The sequence below is a fragment of the Otolemur garnettii genome, unplaced genomic scaffold, assembly GCF_000181295.1.
Source record: "Otolemur garnettii isolate 467f Iridium unplaced genomic scaffold, OtoGar3 scaffold00009, whole genome shotgun sequence".
NCBI classification, from domain to species: Eukaryota; Metazoa; Chordata; class Mammalia; order Primates; family Galagidae; genus Otolemur; species Otolemur garnettii.
The window spans coordinates 19,832,761-19,849,331 of NW_003852404.1; the positions used below are offsets into that span (position 1 = coordinate 19,832,761).

Below are 16,571 nucleotides of genomic sequence, written 5' to 3' on the forward strand. Positions count from 1 at the left end.
AGGAACACAAATGGCAAAATACCATTAAGTAGCAAACTGGTGAAAGGGAAGGTCACCTTGGGGTAGCCCAGCTACAAAAGGCTTTGTCAAGTGGAATTTCAGTAAGTGGCAGGCTCCATGCTGCCTTGCCTTTGCAATTTTCTTTCTCACCTAGAAAAATACAGTTGATGTTTGATAAAGGCCGGGAGTTCACTAACTCTTCAGCAAGCCAAGTTGAGGGCTAGCGGGTCCAATTTCTGGGTTCTCCTTAAGGTTATAATAAGGCACACTGTTCACTGAGATTCAACGTGATTAGCAATTTTCTATCCATTCTTTAAGACATTACCCATCTCTTCTTTATAACTTTGGTTTCTGGGTTCTATTTGCACAAAGGATAACACATCAAATTGACACTTTTCCCCTAAGATTTGGAAAAAATGAATAACATGGACTGGGGTCAGTGATCCAGGGCATTCTGACTAAGTGTAGAGTCTGAGAATTGGCAGAAGGCCTGGGTCTGACTGATGGAAATGAGGGCTCTAGGTCTTCTCTACTAAATGGTGAACCAGGAACTGTAAAAGAAACAACGTAGTGAAGAGCTGCAGCCATCACGTTACTCTAAAAACGCAGTAGAGCATTTTATATGCAGAGAGAAGGACACTGATGATTATCTGAATATTCCTAATATGTCCCACAGAACCTACTTGGAATAATATTTTACTATTAATTTGAACAAGAGTACTGAGACTCTTTATATGTATAATAAAGCTAATTTTACATTTAATAGAGATGATTTTATTTTTTAATGTTAGTAAAATCAGAATCTTATTAAATTTTAGAAGTGAATAAAACTTTTATAACTTAGGATTTTCTTTCTGAGTCCTCTTTGCTGATTAAAATGTTCTCACTTCAGTCCCATTAGACTAGATCAAATTTTTTGGTGCTCACTTTTTCCCCCTTATACATAGCTTAATTGTTTAAAAATGCGGTCTTTTCATGGCAAGCTGTTTTGCACATTCATTTTCACATTTGCTCTCATGTATTAAACTGAATGCCAATGGTTTGTGTTTTTCTGATCAGTAAGGGATAGAAGGTGCTTGATTGGAGGGAAATAATAGCTATATATATAAAGCATTTACTACATGTCTGGTCCTGAAAGAAGTGCTTGCACTACAATATTTAATCCTTATAACAGCACGGAGGTAGGACCTAGTATTATTCACCAGTTATAGATGAGGAAACTGAGGCTTAGAAATTTAAGTCATTTGACTAATATCCCATAGCTAATGAATGACACAGCTATTATGAAAATCCAAGACCTACTGACTGTAAACCCACTCTCTTATAGACTGAAACTTTAACCTGTTTCATAATTGATTCTTAAATTTCCAGTTCTATGACCTTCGCTGTGTCCAGCCAAGCCATCATAGACCATGTGCCTGTACTATCTGTTCAAACATCTTCAGCCAGCCTCTGGAAGCACCAATTTGACCAAGTTGGAAACACCCAAGATGGGTACCCCTGACACATACGTTCTTCCTGCCTTATTTGAGCTTAATAAATATCTGATCCCTCTGACGACTTTCATGGTTGCAATGTCCTCTCAAAAAGAGATGACCTTACCAAGTGTCATTTCTCGGTAAATAAAGCTCTGCCGCTGTTGACTTTTGATTCATCATCACACTGATATTTAGTGTCACTGAGGAGTACACTGGACAAGGCAGCAGTCTTGGGGTTTTATAAAGGGAAACAGGTGGCTGGACTTTGGAGCCGGTCCCTCTGGCAGAGAAGGGGAAGCTGCAACTTGCATTTAGCATTTGAATTGAGGCGGACCGTGTGTAAAACTATGCTTTTAAAACTCTTTTCCAGGGATAGGAAACCAAAACAAAAAGAATTATAACTTCTTCCTGTGTCATGTACCTTTTAGCTCCTTCTGATGATAAGACTTCCCTTTTCTTTGACTCCAACATGGCATTTACATGCTCTCCCCCTAAGAGTCCGTCATCAAAACTAATACACACAGGTGTTTAGCAGACCAGGAAGGGTAAGTGTTGTGGTCAACTTTTTAAACAAACTTCCTCCCCAATCACAGTGCTCTCCAAATAGAATCTGCTGACTTCAATGGCAGGGTCAGTGTTACAGAATGACTCATTGCCAGATAGAACAAACAAACTCAACAAAGGCAGTGTCAAGATATAAATGCTGCCTCCTTATTATTAGCAGAAGCTGGATTGTTCACAAAATAGAGCTAAAAAGTCTACGTCTGGGGGTTCCTGCTGTGTCTTAGATATCCCTGGGTCTTAAGAAATGCCCACACCCTCTAACAACTGTTTCCCTCCCCTTCCTCTCCCAACTCCTAGAGTGCACCAGATGCATTCAGTTCCTCAGTGAAATGCTCCTGAACCTGATCCAGTCCTGCTCTAACCCACGCCACTTCCCAGAAGCCAGGCTTGCCAAGGTCTCCAGTAACATGCTCACTGCCAAAATGAAATGGCACTTCTCCATCTTGATGCTCCTTGACCTATGTACAGAATTTGACACTGCTGATAACCAATTACACAACTCCCTCTTCTTGGCTTCTGAGCCTCTTTCCTCATTTAGGCTGCCTCTCACCTCATCCGCTTCAGAGACCCTTTCACCCCTCGTCCCCAGGCTTCTGCTCTCCCCTCCCAGGTCCCCCCACCCCCGTCCCTTTGCCATGTGTCTATTTCTCCTATGGCTGTCTCACTGACAGCAGAGGCCATGCTTTATCCATGTTAGAATCCCAGTGCCTAGGCAGTGCTTGCAAAATAACCATACCTTTACCTAATGGGTCAGTATCTAATGGGTCAGTTTCTATCTTCACTTCAGTCCTGCACACGGCACTTGGCTATAAGACAAGCCTTGTAATCAATTCCTATTAAACACAAATGTATCCTCTGTCTATAAGTTTTCCTGCACCCAGCATCTATATATCACTAGAGAATACTGATTAATAATGGGACTCCCAAATAAAACTCCTTGCTGACTCTTGGTTGTTTTTCAATTTCTATTTCCAGTTCCCAATTAAATCTGCTTTTTCAGTCATGACATTTTCTGAGTCTGATTTGCCTTCTCAACACTTCCGATAGATTTTTACAGTCTCTGTACAGGATAAATTTTAAGAAGTACTCTGTGTTCAATTGGCATTTTGTATAGCAATTACTTGCTCTGATATATTGCAAAGAGAGCCAGTTAATATTTGTTGAGTGATGGCTGCACAAACAAATGGATTTTGTGTATTGTTTCTCCATTTGATCATGAAGGTGGTCCAACAAGTGGATTAGTTGTTCCATTGTCTGTTTTTGTCATTTTAATGACCAAATCATGCTTTCTCAGGGGGTTATAATTAAAAGTAGAGCAATTTATTATTTCAAGGAAAAATAACAGTTTGACTCTATAAAGTATCGATTTGTCTTACATAATCCTTCATCTCCTGTTTGGATATGAATCTCCCTAGAATTTCAGGTTACAATATCTCTTTCCTATATGTCTTCAGTTCTTCTGCCAAAAAGTTGAGAGTATCTTTTTCACCCGTCATTTTGTGCATGCCAGATGTTTTTAGGAGTATATGTATTTTTTATTTGTCCTGTAAATTATATGTTAGATCTTCTCGCTCCATTACAAAATCTTTTATTCTCATTTTTAAAAATATGCCTTATAACCATTTTCCCTCCTCTTTTTGCATACTCTCTGAATGAATCACGATCGTATTTCCAGACACACTGCCATCACCTGTCTGCTTAACACCCTCCTCCTGTGAGCATTTCACTTCAGATCTTCTCCCGTTGGATGGATGGATAGATAGCTAAATAAATTGATTTCTTACGTATAGTAAAAAATTGCTTAATACATTCTTCTAGCACCAAGAACATAACCCAGATAGTTTCTTGCAGGAGACTATGTGAATAGAGTCCATTAAAACATTATTTATGAGTCTATTAACAAATTGTCACTTTACATCTAAAACTATATAGTTATCTGAAAATCATATAGATCAATTTATTCTTCCATCTTTCACAAGAGGATCCTTTCCGTTATCCAGTGGATCTTGTTAGATCAATAGTATTTCCCATTCAGTAAAATGTGATGTCTCATGATTTTTCATAGCGATCTTTATAATTAGAAGGGATTTGCTTGATTCCCATGAAAGAGTGATAAGTCATATGAAGCATGATAATGAGTTACTATCTGCATGAACATTTCTAACCCACCTACATCTCTAACATAATTTCAGGAAGTTAAAGAGAATACGTTTTCAATTTTCCCAATGTTTATTGTTTTTCCTGGCGGAATATCTCAGCTATAGACCATATGCATTTCTAATTTCTCTCTCTGTTTGCTACAGCCCCACTTTTTTGCCCAACATTTTAAATCTTTGATAAAATATAAATGAGCAACAGCTTCCTGCTAACCACAAATTCTCCTTCTTGTTTTGCTTTGTCTAAATGTTCTTCTTGAATGCCCAAAGGACTTTCTCTTCCTGCTTGGCACAGTCCTAAATTAGTTTGAATCACATTATTCTTACATTCAGCCTACGTACCTGCATTATGATTCCAAGGGTAATTTGTGTCCTTTGACCATAGTGTGCTTATCATCAATGCTTCAAGGGACTACAATCTGGCCTTGATCTTGCTCAGTTCATCAAGGTTGCTTGGGGGTAGGACAATTCACTGGCACATTATTGGTGTCACGTCTGTGACAACCCAGAAATCTATTTCTCAACCAAGCCAGCGATTTCTAACAGAGTTTTGTTTTGTTTTGTCTTAATCATGTCTGCAAGTTGGTTCTGATACAAAAGTGTGCGTTTATTTTTTTCCATTAAGTTCAAAGCAAGGAATTTATTTTACCCGCTCTTCTGAACTAAAATGTCCACCCACAAGCATTGGTTAAAAAATGTGTTCTGCCTCCATGTTTTACTTTAAAGTGTGTGTATATTTTATTTTTAACGTCTCACTGAAAGATTAAGACAACTGGCAGAAATGGGGAGACCGCCTTGCTTGTTGCTCATCAGGTGTTCATCTTCTCCTCCCCAGCTTAATCCAGTGCTGGGTGGGTTAGAATACAAAAGCGCCAATTATAAAGCTTTGTTTTGTGCACAATCCCCACTGTTGACAGGGTGTGCTGCAGAGACACTCAGTGATTACCGAGAGCTAGCAGAGCATGACTAGACAGTTTTGTGTGAGAATAAACAGACCCCCTTGAAGAAAGTATCTACAAGTTTGCTTTTGTAGTTGGAGTCACAACTATCTGGACATTTATTTCTGGGACTAACCTAGTAGCTATACTCTCAGCTCAGAGTCATCATCACAAACGCAGCTGCCTTCACACGGAAGTGAGTGAACAATTTCCTACGTTCTTTGAAATTCAAAGTTCATAGCATCTTGTCTTGAGTTAAGTCTATGTCAATCTCAAACAACTAACTGCAATGTGGAAAAAACTTATTAAAGCTTTAATTTCACATCATGTGTGGACAAGGTGTTTTTATGAATTCCACTTCGTGTATGCTAAATTCCGACAAGTCAGTTTTCACACGAAGACACCACTTTAGAGACGGAGAGATTGTAATCCAGAATGTGCGAGTGACCACGTTACAATTACAGAGGCGATGGGGCCGGGCTTTTCCCAACAGCAATCATAGCTTTATCTAACAGTTTAGGTCTGAAAAGATTTAATCTCTAGGTTAAGTTTTACCCCTTTCTTACCTAGCTGGATGACAGAAGCCAAGGCAGCTAACCTCTTTGTGCCTCAGTTCCCTTTCTGCAAAACTGGGGGATTGGATGAGAGCAACAATTGTCAGTTCCATCTGGCCTGTCTCAGGTCAGAGTATGGAGCCTGGTCAGTTCCGGCTCCGGCTCTGGTCAGAGCCAACACCCCTAGGTTACAACTTCTATCATGAACTCTGTGACAGCCAGAGGGAGTGTGTGGCACAAAAGTGTTTGCGCTGGTTTGTGCTACCAGAGATAAACAGGGCGAGAACCCCTGGAGCATATGACCTCCCAGATAGCACACCAGTTCTTCCACTGAGAGGGAATCACTGGAATAAAACATTTTAATGCTTCCTTATTTCTTTAAGAGACTGAGATTTTGAAAACTAAACCTGGGCTTATGCCACATGCCTTACCTAAAATAAAAAACCTCCAATTGGGTGGATTACAAACAATAGTCCTAGAGGTTAGAAAGTCCAAGATCAAAGCAACTGCAGGTTCAGTGTTTGGGGTGAGTGCCTACTTCCTAGAGAGACATATTGTTGCTGTAACACCACAAGGGCGAGGGATCTCCCTGGGATCTGTTTCATAAGGGCACTAATCCTGTTGATGAAGACTCTACCCTCATGACCTAATCACCTACCCAAGTTCCCACCTCCTACTACCATTATCTTGGAAGTTAAGATTTCTACATATGAATTTGTGGAGGACACAAACATTCATAATATAGCACATTTCCCACAGCACCCCCAAATTCCTATCTTTCTTGCATACAAAACACATTAAGTTCATCCCAATATCTCCAAAATCTTGTTTTAGAATCAACTCAAAAGTCCCAAATCCCAACTAAATATTATCTAAATCAGATATGGGTGAGACTCAAGGTTCAATTCACTCTGAGGCACATCACTCTTTAGCTGTGAACCTGAGATTCAAATGTGTTAGATGCTTCCAAATTACAGTGGTGGCATAGGCATAGGATTGAGGTTCCTGATCCAAAACGGAGACAACATCAGTTTCTCAGCCAGTCTAAAACCCAACTGGGAAAATAACTTTAAATCTTTTTTTTTGAGACAGAGCCTCAAGCTGTCCCCCGGGGTAGAGTGCTGTGGCATCACAACTCACAGCAACCTCCAACTCCAGGGCTCAAGCAAGTCTCCTCCCTCAGCCTCCCAAGCAGCTGGGACCACAGGCGCCTGCCACAACGCCCGGCTATTTTTTGGTTGCAGCCATCATTGTTGTTTGGCGGGCCCGGGCTGGGGATTCGAACCCCGCCACCTTAGGTGTATGTGGCTGGCGCCTTAGCCACTTGAGCCACAAGCGCTGAGCCAAGTACTTGATTTTTAAAAGGAGTTTCCATATCTTCACCTCTAATCTCTAAGATATAGAGTTATATCTACCTTTGTGGGTTATTGCAGCTGTCATCAGTGTTTGGCGGCCTGGGCTGGATTTGAACCTGCCACCTTAGGTGTATGTGGCTGGCGCCTTAGCCACTTGAGCCACAGGCGCTGACCCATAACATTAAATCTTAAGGCTCAAGAGTAATTCTATTTAGCTCAATGTTCTGTCCCCGGATCCCAGGCTTTGCAGGGCATGGCCATAATGGGGGCTCTGAGTGATGGCTCTGTGCTTTCTGGGGATTTTAGAGTCTGGGCCTGTGATGGTAGAGACAGCTCTGATGATTTCCAAATTACCTTCAGGGTCATTCTTCCATTATCTTGGACAGTAGCTTCTGGATTCTCTTCACACCATATAGTTGACTAATCTCCTTACCAGAAGATCTTTTGACCACATCCCTAGTGTTTTCTTCACTTTAACAGGTTTTCTCATTCCTTTTGATAAGGATAGACTGAGAATTTTTCAAATCTTTAGGCACCACCTCCCCTTGGATCAACAATTCTGTCTTTAAGTCATTTCTCTGATCTTGCATTTTACTACAAGCAGTCAAGAGGAACCAGGCTGCTCCTTCAGTGCTTTGCTTAGATAGTTCTCTGCCGAATGTCCAGTTTTATTGCTCACAAGTTCTACCTTCCATAAAATACCAGGATGCACACACAATTCAGCCAAGTGTTCTGCCGCTTCATAACAGGAATGGGCTTTCCTCCATCGTCCAATCACAGGTTCTCTGTTTCTGTCTGAGCCTCACTAGAATGGCCTCCACCATGCAGATTACCAGCAGAATTCTAGGCAGTATTACTTAGGAGTTCTCAAAGAAAATTGGGGTTTTCTTTTTCTTATTATAATTTTTTTTTAGTTTTACATGTGATTATTAGGTTTCCACTTTTTGCCTTCACAGAATTAAGAAAGCTTAAAATTTAACAACAATAACAATGTTTAAGATAAGGGGTGGAAACAAAAACCTCGTAAAGAATGAATGAAGATAAATACATTCAGAAAAGAAGAAAATTGGGGTTTTCTTTGTAGCTCTCTGTTTTCCTCCCTCTGGGCCATCACCCTTCATGGGCCGCTCATAACAATGAGAGCTTTTTTAGCATGAACCTTGAAATTCTTCTAGCCATTAGCCATTTACCCCTTACCCAGTTTCAAAACTTCTTCTCCATTTTTAACTACTTGTTAGGGTAGCACCTCACTTCTCAGTATCCACTTTCTATCTTACTTTCCTCAGGTTTCTCTAACAAAATGCCATGGTAGCTTATGAGCAGCACAAACTTACTTCTCATGGTTCTGAAGTGTGGGAAGTCCAAGATAAGGGCATTGGCAGATTTGGTGACTGCTGAGAGCTGGTTTCCCACCTCAGACATGGCGCCTTCCATTTTGTCAGTACATGGTGGAAAGGGCAAAGGGGTTTTCTTCCAGGCCCCACTTATAAGGGCACTAATCCCATTCATGAGGGGTCTACCCTCATTACCTGTCCCCTCCAAAAGGCACTACCTCCTAATCCCATCTTGGAGGTTAGAATTTCAACATATGAATTTGACCATGGTCTTAGCATACACAATAAGAACATAACACCATAAGAAAAATAACACAGCTTTGCTGAGATTAGATTATGGAACTCTGTGAATGAAATATGTAAAATAAGTGGTCACATTGACCACTTTCACTGCAAGACAATACATAGTTACTGAAAACCAAGACTGTTCTACTTTTCTAGATCATAACTCCCGAAGCAGCTAAGAACTTTGAAACAACACCATTCCAGTGAAGGAGGCAGGTATGTTTTCAAACAATTAAAATGTATGTGATATGTGAGGCTCAAGTTTTCAGAGAATCTTGGAGGATCAGCTGAGAAGGATCTTGAAGCATGAGTAGGAGTTCATTAAGCAAAGGGGGTAGGTGAAAATAGATTACACAAAGGTTTGATTGTGTTTAAGGAAAGGTAAGAAATGCCCTGCACCTGAAGAATTAGGAGGGTGAGGATACCATCAAGGGAAAGACCGAAGATATAAACAGAAAGTAGGTTCTTATAGGACAGACTTAAAAGTCTGGATTTTATCGGATAGGAAACAGAAATCATAGCTTTTGTTTGCTTTTTTATAGTACTGTATTTATTTTTTAAACTCATCTATGTTCTCTTTTATGATTACGACTATGTTTTAAAAAGAGGGGAGCAAGTCAAATGGAGGCAATTTTGTCTGCGCATCAATGGATTTGCTTGTACACGTCTGAAGGACTTTATTGTATAAGACAGAGGGGATGGGTTCAGCAGAATTAGTCTGAATTATTGGAGGAGAAGATCTGGAGTTGTTATTTAAGAAGGAAATCAGAAACAGAAAGACGAAGGAAGGGGAGGACTCAACCAGATAAACAGAAGCAAGAACTAGGTGAGCAGACATCCATGCGACAAGGCAATGATTTTCAACCGGGGTGCTACAGCATGCTAGTGAGCTTTGAGAGGATCTTAGGTGTGCTTTGAAAAATTTTAGAGATCATTAATTAAATTATTTTTGAAAGAAGTTCAAAGCACAGTAAATACATTCTTTTTTTTTTTCTCTTTTTTTAATCATCATAATTTAAGTATGCTGGGGAGATTTAACTACAGGTTCAAGTGTGCCGTGAGATTAAAAAACGTTGAAGAACGCTGGTATCGGGAAAATGAAGGATATTATAAAACAATTCTCTCTCTGCTCTTTTTGAATTTACCTTTATTGCTAATTCTTAAATCATTCTCCCCCTTTTGCTCAACTCTCCAACTTTGTTGAACTCGTCTTTATATGAGTAGGCATTTTAATGTTTGCGAAAATCAAGGAGTAAACTGAGTTAGCGTATATGACGCATTAAGGAAGCAGGACCTCAGAGGCTGAGATGATACTTTAACTCTTACAGGTATATGAAAAACCCTTGGGGAGGGTTTTGGTCATTAAGAAGCCATGGAACTGGGAGAGAGGAAGAGTTTTTACCAATTTTATCTACCAGTCAAGTGTGTGGAAGAAGACACCTCATCTCTGCTTATAGTAGTTGTTTGTAGTCAGGCATTGGTGTGACCAAGCTTGCTTTCAGACAGAGGTCTTAGCAGCATGACTTTGAAGCAGTAAGGTAGCACATCTTGGACAGTCCAGACATCAAACCATAGACTGCAGCACTGGAAACAAAGACAGGTGTCAGGAAGTGCACCTGTGTGTCTAGTTGATAGTGCTGAGGATGGTACTTGCCAGACAGAGGGCCAAGGAGGTAGGGGTAAAGAATCAGGTTTGGACTATGCTACCTTCGAAGTGACTGCAATAGAGCTTAGTAGAGAAGACTATTCAGAGATGGTCCCTATGGCTAAAGAAGGTTTGTCATCCATGGTATGTGACTTAATAAGAATAAAACGTAGTGCAACTCTTTCCTCTTACTGAGTGAGGTGGCTCTCTCCCTCCCTCCTTCCTCCTTCTTCCTGTCCCGCCTTTCCTTTCTCCCTCCTTTCAGCTGTTTCTACTCCCTTCCCTATCTCTTCTCTTTCACAAAAAACAGTTATGAAAGAAAATAAAAAAGATTTTATTTTTGGCAACTTTTTCTATGATACCTTTGTTTAAAATTAGTCTAAACATTAATTTTATGAGAGGTGATGAAAACATTTGCTCCCATAGGTGTTAAATGAGTTGTCACAGTTTTGAGATGCTGCTACCTGGTGTCACTTTATGACTTTTTAATTGTTACTATTAAAAGAGAATTGCTCCTGTCATAAATACCTTCTGAATGACATATTTCTCATATTTGTTCTGTTTTAAGGGAAAAATTATTTTTCAAGCTACTTCTCTAATCTTACCTTTTAACATTAATTTCTTTCCCCCAAACTTCTCCTCTTCTTACTATTTTTCTCTCTATCTTCTCTCTCCATATGAATTAAGGCTTTCCCAAGTTCTCTTACTTTGAACTACCCAAATGTAAATAGCTGAAGGATGATGTCACTGTGCATTTCTGAAGCTTTAATTACTTTTTGGCTCTGTTATAATCATTTTAAGGTTATTTAAATGCTCCCATTAGGATCATTTAAAATTCAATCTATTAAGCCATTCATTTTTCCATAGTTACGGAAAAATGAAGAGCTTATGAGACCCATTGGCAAAAGGACAAAACGTACGGTACAACACAATCATTGTTTCTTACTTTTATTTTCATATTTTAACTAAACTTTTATTGAAAACACTTGAATTTTTTTTTTTTTTTTTTTTTTTTTTTTTTGTAGAGACAGAGTCTCACTTTGTCACCCTTGGTAGAGTGCCATGGCATCACACAGCTCACAGCAACCTCCAACTCCTGGGCTTAGGTGATTCTCTTGCCTCAGCCTCTCGAGTAGCTGGGACTACAGGTGCCCACCACAACGCCCAGCTATTTTGTTGTTATAGTTTGGCCGGAGCGGGGTTTGAACCCACCACCCTCAGTATATGGGGCCAGCGCCCTACCTACTTAGCCATAGGCACCACCCAAAAACACTTGAATTTTTAAAAGCGATGAGAGGTGATTTTAAATTATCTTTCAGAAATGAAACCATTTTAAAAACATGACTTTTTTACATATGATATATACTTACTGGTAAGATAATAAAATTACAATTACTAATAACCAAAGTATAATGCCTCTTAAAACAATAATTTTTAGATAAAGCTAAAATGTAGAATTTGGTAGGACACAATGAGGATGAAATTTTACTAAATAAAAATAAAATAAACTACTATAATACTAATGCATAGTTATGGATCATATTATCGCCACCTGAAACTAATTTTTAAGCATCATATTTCAAGTTTCTTTCAGAAAATCCATCCCAAATATGCATTCCAAACTTTTTTTTTTTTTTAGGCAGAGTCTCACTGTCACCCTGGGTAGAGTGCTGTGGCATCACAACTCACAGCAACCTCAAACTCTTGGGCTCAAGTGATTCTCTTGTCTCAGCCTCCCAAGTAGCTGGGACTACAGGCTCCCACCACAACACACGGCTATTTTTTGGTTGTAGCTGTCATTATTGTTTGATGGGCCCAGGTTGGATTCAAACTAACCAGCTCCAGTGTATGTGGCTAGTGTCCTAGCTACTAAGCTACAGGCACCAAGCCTTCCAAACATTTTTAATACTAACAACTTACATTGATTTTTTAAAACCTGAGAGTAGAAAAGGTATATTATGATGCTTCCATTACTTTAAATCTCTAAATAAAATGTTATTTAATTGAACCAAAAATAGGACAAATGAGTATTGAGATAATTATCACGTTGATTTTGAGACTCATTCCCCCCAAAAATACATTACAAAATGGTCATCACTGCTTAGAAGTTATGCACTTTGATCTTTAAAATAGCTAAATTTTGAATATCATTTATTTGCATTACATTATTATTTTGTATATTGATATACCTATATTAACAAATAATTACTGAGATAGTAAATACTCACAGAATACCCAGCGATAAAATCATGGAAGCAGTCATCCTACTAGAAAGAATTATCAAGAAAATTTTCCAAAGTCTCAGACAAAGTCCCAAGCAGAACTGAGGAAACAAGCACATGCGGTAGTCCAGTAGGGAGATCCAATCTAAGACCATGCTATTTTCAAAAGGTTTACCATTTATGCATAAAGGCTATCCAGAATTCCCTTTGGATTTCCTGGTGGGGATTTCCACCATTTGTTTACTAGTGAACACATTCTCCAGAATGCAACGTCAGGTCGTATAACTAGTACCTAGTCCATAAGCCACTCATGAGAACGTCGCTGCCGTTGGACTCCCCTCCTTCTCCCTTATATGTTTATATTTGTCACTCAGCACCCTTCCTCCTGCTTGGAAAGCCATCAAGAACTTTCATCTGAGGAGTCAGTTGCCGGTTCTGTTTAATGAACAAGTCAGCAGGATTCTTAAGAGCCACGAGAGTGAGCCTGTCTATGCCCTTTTTCTCAGACTGAAAGTGCCATTACCTCAAAAGCCAGCCATTAGGAAACAGTCACTGGAAGTTAGATAGCCTCACAGCCCAGCTGACAGCAGATTCCTGGGCACTCAGACATTCCCTTTTAACTATTTAAATCTGTTCACACTTGTATAGTCTCATCAACCCAAGAGAAATCACTGAACACACTTCCTTTTGACTTTTATGTCTCTTATTTAGAATGAGGGTAGTGGAGGTATTGAAATGTTTTGGTTAGCCTCCCAAGTGAAGAACATAAATTCATAGAGCACTCAAATTCATAAAGCCCTCAAACAAATCTTCTGTTGTTTCATTCCTCCTTCTCTCCCTCCCCCAGGATATTATCATATTTGGCAAGATGGGGTTCAATTTCACTTAAAATGATGGAATTAAACAGTCAGGCCATCTAATGCATGGAATCTATACACTCTTAGAACCATAGTTAAATTTAATCAGATATTAGGCCATAAAATTAATAGTTCTACATTTGGAACTAAAACAGATTTGGGGGTTTTATTTGACATTTTAAGAGTCAGTTAAAATAAATACGTACTGAAGCACCAGGCCCATTAAACCAAAATATTTAGTGATCATATTTTATATTTTATGGTTCTACAGTCTTACAAATTGCTAAAGTATATTTCAGTGTTAGTATATTTGCATATTATATACAAAATGATAGCAATCAAAGTAAAGAAGGCATATAGAATATAGGGGAAAGGGCTGGGTGAGGTGGCTCATACCTGTACTCTTAGCACTTAGGGAGGCCCAGTAGGAGATTGCTTGAGACCAGATGTTCAAAACCAGCCTGAGCAAGGGTGAGACTCCATCTTTACAAAAATAAAACCATTAGCCAGGTATGGTGGCATATGCCTATAGTCCCAGCTACTCAGGAGGCTGAGGCAGGAAAATTGCTTCAGCCCGAGTAGTTGCGGTGAGCCATGATGATGACGCCATTGAACTCTAGCCCAGGCAACAGAGCAAGGCTGGTCGTGGGGAAAAAATATGGGAAGAATTAATTATACCAAAAATAAATTTTATTGCTAAGGAATTAAAGAGAATATATGGAGTGGGTAGTTGGTTCTATGGTGTGGGAAAAATTCATATTTTCTACATTAACTATTTAGCAAATGGAATATTCATGTATTCAGATGTGCTATACCTCTTCCTTCTTTCTACATAAATAGGCCATATTGTGTAATATAATTCAGACTCGGTGCATTTATTCCTGATCTCATTGTTTAGCTATTTTTTTGGTTATCTTATTTATACTTTGGGTGATTCAAGCCCACTCCTAGTCTCCCCATTGCCTAGTGCTACTCTCAAATACAATTTTTTCCCTCCTTTGACAGCCTATCATATTTGGGGGGAAATGACTGTAAGCTTCTGAGATAAAATAATCCTAAAACTAGTTTCTGATGGCCAATTTTGATAAATTAAAACACTGCAGCTAGGACACCTGAACTACTTTTTAGTACAATGCTCAATTCCATGAGTGGGAACGTGGGCTTCAGGGAAACATCACCGCTCGTGAAGTCCACTCCAGGAAAGGGAATTGCATTTTCAGTCATTCATCAGAATTGTAGGCATCCAGAGCACGGCTTTGCTGCCCCAGATGGTGAAACTGGCAACAGAAACTCCTTCACACCTTCACAGTTTTCTGAAGCAACATGGACTCTGTCTTTCATGTTTCTCCATTCTTTGAGGAAACGTTTTTGGGTTTTGTATTTGGTTCATCATAGCTGTATGTAGAATCCTCCTCTGGGACTGCCATCAGGGCAGGGCTTACAAAAGTGTATAGGAAGACTCTGAAAGGAGTATAACTTCACTTTGATGACAGAAAATTTTGGTTTTCCCTAAATATATAAAAGAGGCCAAGTATGGGAAATGTGACTGTGTATTTTGTCATAGGTCACAGAAAGGACCGTAACTTGTATTAAGCATTGACCTTGCCCCTGTGCCATTCATTTACATAGTCTGAAGTTTTAAAATATATACATATACTTTTCTTAAAGAGAATTTAACAAATAATGGTATAGAAGGGGAAATGTATTTTATTATTACTATTTTATTTTATTTATTTATTTTTGAGACAGAGCCTCAAGCTGTCACCCTTGGTAGAGTGCTCTGGCATCACAGCTCACAGCAACCTCCAACTCCTGGGTTTAAGTGTCTCCTGCCTCCGCCTCCTAAGTAGCTGGCATGCCACAACGTCTGGCTATTTTTTTTGGTTGTAGTTGTCAAGTTGTCATTGTTGTTTGGCAGGCCTGGGCTGGATTCAAACCCGCCAGCTCTGGTGTGTGTGACTGGTGCCTTAGCCACTTGAGCTACAGGCACTGAGCCTATTACTACCATTTTAATTAAATTCATTCCAATTTATCATTTTAATAACTTTCCTCCCATTGTTTTTCTTTCTCATGTAAGGAGTGGCCTTTAATACCAAGAACTACCCTTCAGAGTTACAGAGTAGAAGGAAACCTTCAGAGAGTGGTGCTGAGTCAACATTTCACAGGACCCTGGAACCTGATCCAGCTATGGAATAAATTGACGTATCTACATTTTTGCTTACGCTGAAAACCGGAGGAAGGCCTGAGGCCTGAGGCCTTCTGTCTTTACTTCCTTTCCTCCTCCTCCTCTTCCTATCCTTAACTTTCTTTCCCTCACTCAATTCTTTCCTTCCCTTCTCTCTGCTTCCTTCCTTCCCTTTTGTCTGCTCCATTTTCTCCTTATTCCCCATCCCATCTCCCCATCTATCCCACCGCCCCCCCACCCCGGGTTCAGATTCCAGCCTTAGGGTGGGGAGGCAAGACAGCACTGGGCATTCTTCTCTAGCCACTGGAGTCCAGGTCAGTGCTGGGGAGCTTGAGGTCATTCCTGATCCCTGGCTTCCTGACTTCGTAAAGAGTTCCTGGTCCAAGGAACTAAAAGCCTCATCCACATTCATAGTGGATTAGCACCTGTCTCAAAAAATTGAATTCTGTGCTCTTCTGCCAACTGCACCTGCCTCTTGGCCTCCACGTCACTCTTGTTTCCCAGAAAGAGGCGCCCCACCCCAACTGAGGCATTCTCTTGGATGCTTTTCATCCAGTTCTGAACATTCTCAAAGGACTTCTCATCTGTGATGTCAGATGCTAGGACAATGCCCATGGCCCCACGGTAATAAGCAGTAGTTACCATCTTGAACTGCCCTTGCCCAGCCGTGCCCGATGGTGGAGATGTAAGCACTGTCGGAGAATTCCCCTGCAAAGCAAGTGATGAGACAAGTCTCGCTCACCCCAGAGTCCCTGTCAGCAGCAACTTGAAGAAGTGGTCATAGGCTGTGGCCATAATAGACACTGCTCCATTATTTTTCTATGAATAGACATATGTATAATTCTTGTGTAGTTTCAACAACTTTATACTTAATTATATATTTTAACTTTTTAATTTACTCAAGATTATAAGTACAACCTACTTGTGTATTATTATATAATTGTCACGAACAGTAAATAACTAAATAATTGCCCTTAGTATGGAGTAAATAGCTCTTT

General features: G+C 39.7%; 1 pseudogene; it reads right to left on the reverse strand.

Moving 5' to 3' along the window:
- Positions 1 to 12,897: 12,897 nt before the first annotated feature.
- On the reverse strand, positions 12,898 to 16,371 carry LOC111723232 (annotated as a pseudogene).
- Between the last annotated feature and the right edge of the window lie 200 nt (positions 16,372 to 16,571).